The sequence below is a fragment of the Cetorhinus maximus genome, chromosome 17 (genome assembly GCF_964194155.1).
Source record: "Cetorhinus maximus chromosome 17, sCetMax3.hap1.1, whole genome shotgun sequence".
Taxonomy (NCBI): Eukaryota; Metazoa; Chordata; class Chondrichthyes; order Lamniformes; family Cetorhinidae; genus Cetorhinus; species Cetorhinus maximus.
Genome location: NC_135895.1, coordinates 98,530,947 through 98,543,697, shown reverse-complemented (window position 1 = coordinate 98,543,697; position 12,751 = coordinate 98,530,947). Strand labels below are relative to the sequence as shown.

The window sequence follows — 12,751 nt, the reverse complement described above, 5'->3', positions numbered from 1 at the left end:
TCTTACACTCCCCTCAGCCAAGTTACAAAGCAGCACTGCATTTGGGCATCATGGAAGAGTTTGCAGATCAGTGACCTTCTAAGTAAGGCAAAGGAATGTCACTGGGAAAATAGCAGAAAAACAGCTAAATGTATTTTGAGATGATATTACTTTAAAACAGCCAATAACTTGTGTGTCATCTTGAAGTTTGATTCTGATTTGGAGAAAGCATTTCAAATGTGCAGAGAAAAAAAATCACCCATTTCACAGAAATATTAGGTTACTTTGGTTTGAACAGGAAGAGGTGATTTGATGGAGGGGTTTCAAATTAGGCAAGGATGACAGAAAGGAAAAACAGACTGTTTCCAGTGACTGAGAAGTTTAGAACGAAGGGGTGTAGATATAAGATTGAATGCAAGAGACTTAGGACAGATATCAGGAGGGTAACTTACTTGTTTACCCAGAGGGTTATGATGCCGTGGATTTGCTCTGGAAGATTAATGATATAAGCAGAGTTGGGGGTCTGATTTTAACTTGATCAAGGTAAAATCAGGCCATGTCTTGGTTGGATAGGTGGTTGCCGGAAAGGGCAAATGAAAGGACATTGGAACAGAATCAGCACATAGATTAGTGCAAATGTGGATAACAAACACTAACATGCTTGACTTAATGGAATATTTCCATACTGCAATTTCTATGTAATTCTATGCATTTATTGTTAAGCATAATCTGAATACTGCAGGGCTATAGCAACATTTAAAATATAACCATCGTTTAAGGTAAAGGAATTATTTTGTGAAACATGCTTTTATGTCTCTCCTCCATTGAGAAATGTTCTTTCATTCTGTACATTTTGCTAATTCTATTTATAGCAAAGCATTTATCAGAAAATTGAAAGAAAATTATTCTGAAGGGGGATGGCTAAAAGAAATAGACATGGAGGGTTTTCAGAAATAAGGTCAATTTTTCAGAACTGAACTTTCTTTGTAATTCCACTTAAGGAATCACAGTTCTTTTGAAAGCAGACTGTTGTAGACTGTGAATTATTTTATTAAGAACTTGGCTGAGTTAGACTCTCAAGAGCAACATTGGAAAAGTTCTTAACATTAGATGGTTTAAAATCAAGCCTTTTATCACAAAGTGTGAACCACTGAAAGATTTCTAAATTACACACCAATCTTGCCTTTCATAGCATGTGCAGAGCTGGTTTTTCTGTAATTTTTAAACAATTAAAGGCTACCAAAATACTTCAGCTTCCCATCCCACAACTGTCGTCCAATCATCTCTGCTGAGTCATACTGGGGTACAGATCCAGAGTTCTCCTTTGTGGGTTCATGTCCCACTCCCGGAAACCAAGAACTGTGATTGTACTCAAAAGAGTTGCAATCTGTGACTGTTGATAACTCGAAAGAGTCGAAAGAGTTTCAAGTAGCCAGTTTTAGTGCTCAAACCATTAACACAGCAGAACAGTTAATTTGGCACAGATTAGGGCTCAGACTTGAGCCTTTTCCCAGTCTATTTGGTTCTGTTCCACATCAGGTGGTGCACTTACTAATGGAGCTATTGGGACAGTCACACCTGCTTGATATATCTAAATTTGGCAGGTACTGTCAAAGTGTGTTTTCCGGTTATAGACCAGAAGCAGTGCATCAGAATAGAAGGTAAAACTATACTTGGCAAACAGGCAATACAGAAACTATTCAGGGACTCTTCCACTAATACAATTGTCACTGGAACAAATGTCTCAGTCAGTGTGACACTCACTGCTTTCACAGCATCTGGCTGATAACTTTGTCACAAGTGCAGTCACCATTCATCAGATTACAAAAGAATAAAGTGAAAATGTATATTGAAGAAGGCATCTGTCTGTAGAGCGTGTGACATGCAGCTCATCTCTTTGTTCTAAAAATACTCGTTCCCACTTTCTCCACAGCAAATTCACAAAGTAAGATTTCCAACATGATGGTTGCAGAGGCATTACTGAATTTCCTTAAACCAGCTGCTCCTATTGTGGCATCTTGGCATCTAAGCAAACAACTTCCAGGAATTCCAGAGGGAAGAGGGTACATTAGCAGCAGTATAGGGAGTGGGATAAGGAAGCCCTCAGACTGAAGGGGCACAGCTGTGACAGCTGAGAAAGAGATAAACTGGTTCTCAAGTTTCCACACTTATCACAACATCGATTAATCATAAACAATCCCAAGCAAGCCCACCAACCTGGTCAAACACAATAATCCAGTCACGATGCCATCTAGTATCTGTATGTGGATGCTACAAGTTTAGTTAGTGCGAGTACTTGAGCGGCTACTGGCATTTGGAAATCAAGGATATCAACCGTATATTTTCAAGGGGGGTTATCGCATCGAAAATGCCTCTGACAAACTTTGTTTTATTTGACATCGCACCAAGATTCATCTCTGCTCTGTGACTTTGGGATGGCATGTTGCACAATTCGGCTCCCTCTTCAATTAAAGATAAAAGTCTTCCAAATGTTACTTTTGAAAATGCAGTTCCTCTTTAAGGTAATCTTCACACTATTATAATCCCCATTTCTATAGTGGTCGGCTCTCAGTCCAAAAGTATCAGTTACCACCAAAGGTTATTTCCCTCACTATTTAATTCCCCACACTCCAGTTCCCCACAATAATTCACAGTAATATTACAGCACTGAACGCTTCAAGTTGATTAACTTTGAGTGCAACAATGTTTGATGGTTATGGAAGAATGTACCATTCACTGTCAATCCCTCAGCATTCCTTTTCCATGTTCACTGACATTATCAGCTCCTATTATTTCTTTGCCACAAGAACCATATTCCTTCAGAACATTTTTGTTTTAAAGCTTGTTTCAAAAACCTAGCACAAATAGTTACCATTACAATAAACCTTATTTATAAGGCTGAATTCACTAATTAAGACTACAACAACAATTCTCTGACCCATGTTCCCTTTCACCCATAATGTATAGACAATGATATTTTGATTTGAATTTAATACTATAATTGTGCCCAAATGCGTTTGCCAGCTATTGTTGATTTGGTCTCACTATCAGTCTATTCATCATTTAGTAACATTATATTCCAAATTAACAGTTCCTGCTAACTATGGACCCGTATGTCTTAAAAAACACATGTCAGACACCATGAAAATTAACTTGTTAACTGCATTCACTGTATTATTAATGTATCAACATTTTAAACTTTATCATCAGCCTGTTCTAAGAGAATCTGAAATTGCCCTTCATCCAGTCTTTGCTGTTATCCTATGTTCATTGCCCTCTCCGTCATTCTGATGTACTATTTTCTTATCTTCAGCCCCTGACTACTGCCATTTTGCATGTCCCAGATCTACTAACTGTTCTCTGTCCCAGTCCTACCCTCACTCTTCATCTACCCCATGCAACGTCCCCTCTAATGTTTTTTGTTGTGCATGTATATTTATCTAAGCGTACAGAACTTTACACTTTTTGTGTGACTGCACAAGCGGAGTAACTTAAAAGAGACCGATTTGTGCCGGGCCTGCATGGGAAATTCCAGGTTGCTGTGTGACGTAGAGAGAACATTGACCCAATGGTTCCACTCCATTCTCACCTCTTCTCCATCCCTGTTCACCTAACAGCTCAACTCTATTCTGAGCACTTATCCACCCTTGGGCCCAGCTGTGCTGCTGCCCTTCATCAGCTCTCTGTTCCCGATCCTCTTCTGCTTCTTTTCTGTTCCACATCCCATATCTTGGAGAATAATTCAGAAGCTATCACCAAGACAGGTCCCAAAACACTTCAGATTTGTTTAAATATAGGATCACTGCCTATGTTTTAAAGATCAAGGCAAAATATTTTTACAACACTGATGCAGCAGTATTAGTAAAAAAAACTAAATAAAATTGTTTTATCTTGTTAATCCATTACAATAATGACATTTAGTTGATACCCAAAGACTGATATCCAAGCCTTTAAGCAGTCAGCTAATGAAGTAGATTGATTTACAGAACTAGCAGAAAAGGAACTTGGAAAGTTTTGACAGAAAGCATGACAGCATTTGCATATATAAACCAGAGAGAAAAGGAAGGCTCATACAATCTTACAGAATGAGAACAGTATTCACCGAACAGGAAGTTAGAGCTAAAGGAGAAAATAAAGTAACTTAGTTGTTAAATCTGCAACTGAAAACAGGCAGAGTTCAGTGTATAGCAAGCTATAATTGGAATATCGTGCTCATTAAAGTTACCCACAGATGGGGAAAGGGGAGGGATGGAAATCCAAGCCCCATTATTTAAACAATAAAAAGGAATTCAGTGATTGTTGATATAAGAAATCTTGTGTCTGGCATTTCCTTTTCAAAAGTAAAAAGTTAGGATTCATAACTTGTCTTTGACATTTTGGTTTGAAATGGCTGAAGTCAAAACCTTGAAGATTGGTCATGATCTAAGCTGTATCAACAATGAACAAGGCAAATTAGGAAGCTTGAAGGTTAGGGATGAAATTCATCTACACATCATCTGAAGCAGATTCAAATGCCTTTGAATGCACCATCCCAAAGAGATTAATCATTAGGATTAGTTAAGCGGAGTCATTATGGCTAATTTATAATATCCAGAAGTTTCAATACTACAGTAGGGAAATCCAAGATGAACACCATCGAGTTTCAACCAAACACCCGGGGCAGTATGTTTAGGTCAGTGGTGGGTGCGCGCCCGACCCACTCGTGCGTAAAATAGCACGTGATGGCATCGGGCGGGCGTCCCAATGTCATCCCGCGCTCGTGAGATAGTCCAGTCCGCGAGCATGTGCAAAAGTCCGAAGCGCGCCCGCCAACAATTAAGAGGGCAATGAAGCCCACTAAAGTTCCAATTGTCCCTGACTGTTTGTGGTCCGTCCAACCTCACGGTTTGGCTGACGGGCGAATCTGCCTGGCAAACTTTTACATTTTTGATGAAACGTCATCCAAGGGCGGGATGAGCTCTCCATCATTAAATTTAAACAAAATAAAAATGTTTGGACAGAATTTTCATCATGGATATGTTCGGGTGACTGATTCTGATGCGAGGGCATTTTTTCCCGCTTTTTAAAATCTTTATTTCTTGCTTTTAAATTCTTCAGCTCCCTGAGGCAGCTCTCTCTGCCTTCAGGGAGGTTTTCATTCTGCGCTCCCCCACGTGCCCGCGCTGACTTCAGCACTCGCCCTCCTCCCACCCTCACCCCGGGAGTGCTGAGCATTTCAGCGCGACTTCCACACTGGGGGTGGGGGAGGGGGTGGCACGCTGGCTGTTAATTGACAGCAGTCGGGGCCGATCATGGGCAGCGGTCCGTTTCCTGGCCAGTCGAGCCCGCACGCCAACCTAAAAATCCTGCCCCTCAGATCAGATCAACTAAGGTGACGCTCGTTGAATCAATCCCACTGTCTGAATTCACTACTGAAATTATTGCTAGCGTTGACAAAACAAATATTTTTGCTTTCAATCTAAATAGCAATACTGTAAATGAGAGATTGTGGCGGAGCTCAATATCTCCGATGATTAGGCTGATGGAAGCATAACCCACCTGACAAAAGGACAAGAATACAACCATTTTAAATATTTCCAATTTAACATGGGGAATTATTAGTTCCTATGACATTCTTAGCGCTTCAGTTTGCCTATTGTTTTGAAAGCAAAAACACACTAGCCATAGTCACCCGAGTCCTTGTGTTGTTCAGTGATGATAGACCTCTGTTAAATCAAGGGTTCAATAGAATTAGCAGGGTGATTCGCGCAAAGTCTGTGATTCATGTTACTCAGGTCCTATCCAAATCAGCCAGAAACACGTGTAGAAACAAATGGGATTTCAAGCAGGAGAAGGTGAAATGTGAATACCTCATTGCTGTTGCCTTGCTTTTCAAGTACATGGCAAGCAAATCCTTAAAATTTATATACAAGCTTATGTTTCACTTGAGGGCCGGTTAGCTCAGTTGGCTCGATGGCTAGCATGTGTTTCAGAATAACAGCAATGGGGGCAGGTTCAATTCCCATTCCAGCTGAGGTAGATTTGGGGTGTGCTTCCTTGTCCTGTTCCTGAGAGTGGGGGCAAACCACCACTGCCAAGGAAATGGCTCCGGATGAAGCATCAGCGAACGATGAGCCAAGGACCTGCCTTCAAGCAGCACACACACACAACATGACATATTTCACTTAAAGCTTAAGTATTTTTTCTCGTGGTCGTTTAATAAGCTCTAAAAAGGAGTAGACTGACAACTTGGAGAAGGGAAAACTAAACTGAATATTCATCAAATGCACATACAACATTCAAAATGAGAGACAAAAGGAAACTGAACAAAGCAAATCCCCAAAATATTATATAAGATATGATAAAAAATGAGCAATATTGCCAGTCTTGGTGAGGTATCTAAAAGTACACTTTATCTGACCTCACACAGCAATACTCTCAGATTCAGGCAACAGGGGAATGAAGCACCATAATAGCAAGAAACCTTTCGAGTCAATGTTAATAGAGCTAAGTGAGATGAAGTTCAGTAATCCAAACTGTGTGTTCCAGACAGCAGTCACAACCTGCCCTAGGTTACTGCTTTGGAGTAATTCATCTGCGGGTATCTATTATCCCTTCCAAAACATTCATGCAATGCTGATAATGGGTCTGTAACAATTAGGAAGGTCACAGCCGCTTACTAGGTGATCCCACTAAAGCTTGCAAATAAATTGTTTTATTGTTAAAATTCTCAATTTTTACTTCTGAACAGCTGAGGTCTACAATAAATTGTTAGTCGTGTTGGTGAGAACCCACAGCTGATTAAAACCTTGTACTACTGCACCTGAATTTTAGATTTATTTATTTTGGCTTTGCAGAGTAATCCCTCCTTAAATGCAGCGCACGCCACAGGGTAGAAATTACTTCTGCAATGTTATTATACAATGCCTAATGCACTCGTACTAACCAACTCCCCCCCACTATTTTAACAGAAGCATTAGCCCATATCCCTAGATAACATTGCGGGCAAGATTGCAAGTAGTCTGTTTTAAACTATCTTGCCAATCCATTCCTCACTCAAATCACTTTCATCCCAAAAAAATTCCAAAAGAGAGAAAGATAAATCTCTCAATTCAAAGCTCCAAAATAAAAACAGTAACCTGATCTCTTAGGGAACCTCAACAGTTTAGAAAGGCTATAGCTACATAATGATGCAAAATAATAGATCATACTGCCATCTGATGGCAGCTATTGGGAAGTAAGCAGTTTCCCAGAACTGTTACAGTTGCTGCCTTGCTGCTTTAAAACATACATGTCTTCATACATTAAAGAGCTGCAGTGTTTAGAGAGAGAGAGCTGATGAATCATCCCTTGGAATCAATTACTGATCTGGCTATTGCTTTTGCAACCTTTAGCACTTTGTGATTGTAAGTGTTTTGTGATCATTCATTGAAGATTTTTCAATTAAGGAAATTTTAATTTTCTTTTTGTTTTATGATTTATACACTTGTATCGATTTGTCTGTAACACACAATATATCGGGTTTGTTTTTTGGCTGAAATATATGGCCCTGCTGTAAACAAGTCTCGAGTAGATGAGGATGGCCATTTACTCTACAAATACACTGTAACTAAATTTGATCTGTGAAGTTCCCATATGAGAGTCATAGATCACCATTTATTTCTTAAAAGAGCCACAGTTGAAAAATAAATCCCATCTCGGCACACACGTCCGACAGGGAAACTGTAAGGGGTACTCAGGATCTCACGAGCATTCAAAGAGAATTTTCTTGTTATACAATGCACAATGATATGTGTAATATTATTTTGTTCCCGGGAGGAAGTCACTATTTACTGCTCTTTTTGGTACAATTAGTATCTTAGAATCCATATTTTGTTTTCCTTAACACTATGTACCTTGTGAAGCCTACTGTAGTCAGTCTACCTGGTCTCTGAGTTCATGGGTCTTCCTTTGAGAAATAAAAATGTTACTTATGAATCCAACTGATGAATGGCTGGTCTTACTTTCCCTGATTTATTTGAACGTGTTCTTGGTATTATGGTATCCTTTGTGTTAAAAGTGGTGCATTTGAAGATTGACATCTTTTGAGTTCAGCAGGTACAAAAATGTTATGTAATGAAACTTCAAACCATTCTCAGCTTACAACACATGAATGAATCAAAAACTAGCAACCTCTCATTGTCCAACATATCCACAATGAAGGGGTTGCTATTCGGTAGTGGCTCACATGTATTTTACTAATTTGTAATGCTGCTCTACTGCATTGGTTATCAAACACTTTGCAGTCATGAATGGCACCGTATAAATGCAAGTCTCTCATTTGTTTTTTGCACAGCACATCAGTGTGTGATGATAATTTTATCATCAGCTATTCGTGTCTCACTCCATTTTTTTGAAACTTCAATTAAACTACATCAAATGGCAACATAGTGGAGCAGCACCAATAGAGTGAAGTTTGCCACATTACGATCCCCACAGAGTTTTTTTAAGGTTTAAAGAGAAATCCAAACTGCCAGGTGATCAACTGAAAGAAATTATGCCACAAGACTCCATTGTTCAAAAGCAAAAAGCAAATTTTACTATGCAAGAAACAAGTAAAGCAAACTCGACTAAATAAACACCATCTTAGGTGAATACCTAGGCTTTACATTGAAAAGCATGATAAACGCAATCACATACTCTAGCCTAAAATTTTCAACAGAACCACCCCTGTTTTCCTTATCGCTTCCCCGACAGAAAGTCTTTGGCTGCTTCTCTGGCCTGTGAAGGATCATTCATTTTTCTTGGGGCCTACCCAAAGGTTTGCCACAGCCCTCTGAGACTCACTTTGATTTATCCTCAGTGTTCCAGCTATTCTCTGAGGTGTGAATAGTAATAATAATTAATAAATAAATAAAAGTGAATAAATTCTGATTCTGTATGAACTTTCATGGGGATCCTTCCATTAGCTTTTGGCTAATTTCTCCAATTTCTCTTCAAAACCTCTTGACTGTGGACTTCTCAGCTCAAACTTAGGCTTCACTGCACTCTTGCTTTGCACTTCCACCTCAGAAATAGCCTCGACTTCTGACAGATCTTTTGCTCCTGGTCTACAGCAGCTTTTCAGTTCTTAGCAGACACTTTCTGTCTCTGTCTGCTGAACTCGGGGCTTACACCCATCACTTGGGTGCTTTTCGCTCCAACGCCAAAGACCTCTGGAAAAATCCCACAGGTCACTTGTCAGAATGGCTCCAACCCGAATGACTCATCTCTACGTCAACGTAGGTTAGTATGAGATGTCCGACAGATTTTTAGATTAACTAGCTTTTAAACCCATTGATTGTCGGATTCACCCAAAAAAACTTAAATTTCTAATGAAGTCAAGGCAATTCTCCTCAGGTCTACAGAAACAAGGAGAAAATAATCTTCCGAGAGGATCAAACGACAGCATAACCTGCAGTTTGAATTGTACTTCAACAGCGATTGTGAATGGGCTTCGAGGTGGGCTATTGCTGGCCGAGCCAGGAAATTTCACCTATCACGGAAAGTTATATACAGGGCCTTTTGAAAATGCCAGTTGACGGTGGCTGTATGCGTGAGAGTGAAGGATAGGGTGTCAGATGGTTGCTGATGTTAACACATCAACGCACTAATATGCTGATTTTTTTGCTGGCCAATGCCAATTTAAATATTAATGAAACTCATGTTTAATGGCAATATTGATCCTGGGTGTAAAAAAATCTACTGAAAAATGTTTGCGGTACCTTTTCAATTATGGCAATATCATAACAATAAGTGAAAACTGATTCAGCAACAAGAACACATAAAAATTTATTGCCTGTAAATCTGCTTTGCTTCCATTATCTGTTTACAGGAGCTTGGATATAATGTATTACACGCATGAACATCCAGTACAACTAACAACAGACATAAATTCAGATACCAGTTGAATTTCACTTAATTATCCTGTGGGGAATACGTCGGTATTCTCCAGTCAGGACTGCAGCACAGTAAACCAAATATTCCTGCAAAAATTTACCTTGGGAGCCAATTTACCAGAACAGTGGAAATAGTATAATGTACACAAGTTAACAGGTGCTTCAGAAACATTTTAATTCATCATTAATTTTTTGCAAGGAAGCACCACAGCTGACAAACAAGGCCTGTCCCACCTCCAATAGTACTGCAAGAGATTTTTTGGACGTACTAACAATTAAAGAGATTTTGCTCATTGCACAATATAGAGTGGAATATCTAACACGTTTTAGTGAGTCAAATTATATTAGACAATTCAACCTCACTTGGCCCCTGGAATGAAGTCACTATTTTACTGCTCCTTTTGGTACAATTAGCATCTTAGAGTTCCCATTTTCTTTTCCAGAATACTTTACACTTTGACCAAACTGGTCACTGAGCTCATTAAGAAACACCCTATACAACTGGGTTTTCAGCAATAAAGAAAAACACACAAATTACAAATTTAACACAAGCAAAAATCCACTTTTTGTCACAGATAACACATTGACCCTCTTTGCTCAGGGAAGACTTCCCCTCACTCTTCTGTCCACTGTGTTCTTTTGAAGTCTGGGGAGTTGTGGGGTGGAGAAGAGAAGACAGAAAGTGCCAAGGTATTCTTAGTAAATCTTTGCACTAAATTGCGAATGGACACTCATAACAGGAATCATAAATCTGGCCATTTCAGTAATAATCTCATGCTTTGATAAATTTATGTAATCAGTACTTCCATAAAGGCAACTGCGTTCATTGTTTGGTGTATAATAGAGAGGCTCCAAATAATATGCTAATGCACCATCAACCCCACTTACTCCAATGACACAGAGCAGCCACAATTAGCGCTGAGTGAGTCAATTTATCTTTGCTTCCAAGAATAACTCCTTTAAATAGTCTCTATTTGATGCCACTTATTTTCATTCTTTTCTTTAGCTTTGCAAAAACATTCTATTTACGAAATAATTAATGAATGAGAAATTGTATGCAGCACAGCTGCGATTTCTCATTAACTGTGGCAGACAGAAGAGACTCATCGCTGGTGACGTACATTCAAAGATTGATTCATAGAATCAATCCTTTGGATCCCTGTGCCTGAGAGAATAAGAGCTGGGTGCTCTCGTAAGTTAGAAAACTTTCATCTCAAAATCCAGCTTCAAATGACAAACTAAAGTTTCTCTCTCTCTGCTGGTGATAAGGTCTAAGTGCAAATAATTTAGAGAATCTCAACCCAGCTCAGCCTACAGCCTCTCAAAGGCAAATGCCCCAAAATTCGGCACCAATTCTTATTAAATTAGAATTAGAATCTCCCTCAAACAGACCGTAAAGGCAGCTGGTGCGGGAAATGGAAATATTGCACTGGATTCATACTTATCCCATCGGGAGTATGTTGGCGTTCTCTGGTCAAGACTGCAGCACAGTAAGCCAAGTATTCCTGAAAAAAATTTACCTTGGGAACCAACCAGAAGAGTGGAAACAGTATGATGTGCATAAGTTAACAGGTGCTTCAGAAATATTTTAATTCAGCATTAATTTTTGTTGCAAGAAAGCACCACAGCTGGCAAGGTATTCTTAGTGAATCTTTGCTCCACATCGTGAATGGATACTCATAACAGGGAACAGAAATCTGGTCATGTCACTAATAATCTCACACTTTGACAGATTTATGTAATCAGTACTTCTACAAAGGCAACTGCGCTCTTTATTTGGTGTATAATAGAGAGGCTCCAAATGATATGCTAATGCACCATCAACCCCACTTACTCCAATGGCACAGGGCAGCCACAATTAGTGCTAAAAAGAACTCCTTTAAATGGACTCTACTTGATGCCATCCTTTTCTTGAATTTTGCAAAAACATTCTATTAAAGGAATAATTAATTAATGGTGCAATATGGGGTGCTCTTCTCAGAGGAAGAATTACCTGAATCTAACTAGTGCTACACCGAGACAAAATTCAGGGACTTGGCACACAAAAGTAGACACAGTTACAACGTTCACTTTGAACGTACAAAGGAAAATAAGCATTCACTTTAAATCTGGTCTTGAAAAAAATATCTATGATTACAGTTGGTAAGACATTCACATATCTGACGGATGAGGTCTGTTGTTCTAGCTCCTTTTGAAAACAAGGGGCTCGGCGGACATTAGGTGCCAACGTCAGATATATTCCCTCTTATCTGTAGAAGCAGGCATACAGTACCTGCAGGAAGGTAGAGAGCACCCTAACCTCCCTGACATTTCTCTGTTGATTCTCCTCCTCCTCTTCCAAACACGTCAGATAGTAAAATTCCTATTGGCAAGTCTACTGATGCCAGCAAAAATGCAGGGGCAAAATAAAATTCAAACAATTGCCACAGAGGCTCATGAGAACCTTCAGAGCCATCAGAAAACCAATACAGAACATCAATACAGAACACCCCAGCCCCAAAATGTTAGAAATTCAGTTGATTTAACACTACATTAGCATTTCCATGGCCCAATATCTCTGGATAGCGGTTTCACGTGGATGTCAGAAAATAGTGTGCAAGACGCTCAACTTTGAGACCAATATTTAAATAAAGATCCCACCTACTTCAGGTGGGCATTTGTTACTCTGATACCCCCAGCCCACAGGACTCACATATCAGAAGGGTGAAGATCATGATTTGCTGCTTTTTTCCCCATTTTTCCAACCAGGATGGTTCAAAGTAGTCCATCCAGTCAGAAAATTAGTTTCATCTTGGCCTTAGCAGCAGCAGTAGGGAACTGAACTGGACAAACTTGCAGAACCCTTAGTTTTCTTATTGGTCTCTCCACTTATTTTT

At 39.4% G+C, this 12,751-nt stretch overlaps 1 protein-coding gene across 1 annotated transcript in view; it reads right to left on the bottom strand.

Moving 5' to 3' along the window:
• LOC144692711 (adhesion G protein-coupled receptor D2) overlaps positions 1–12,751 on the bottom strand; it is a 290,395-nt gene that overhangs the window by 218,420 nt on the left and 59,224 nt on the right. The gene's annotated exons all lie outside the window — the stretch shown is intronic.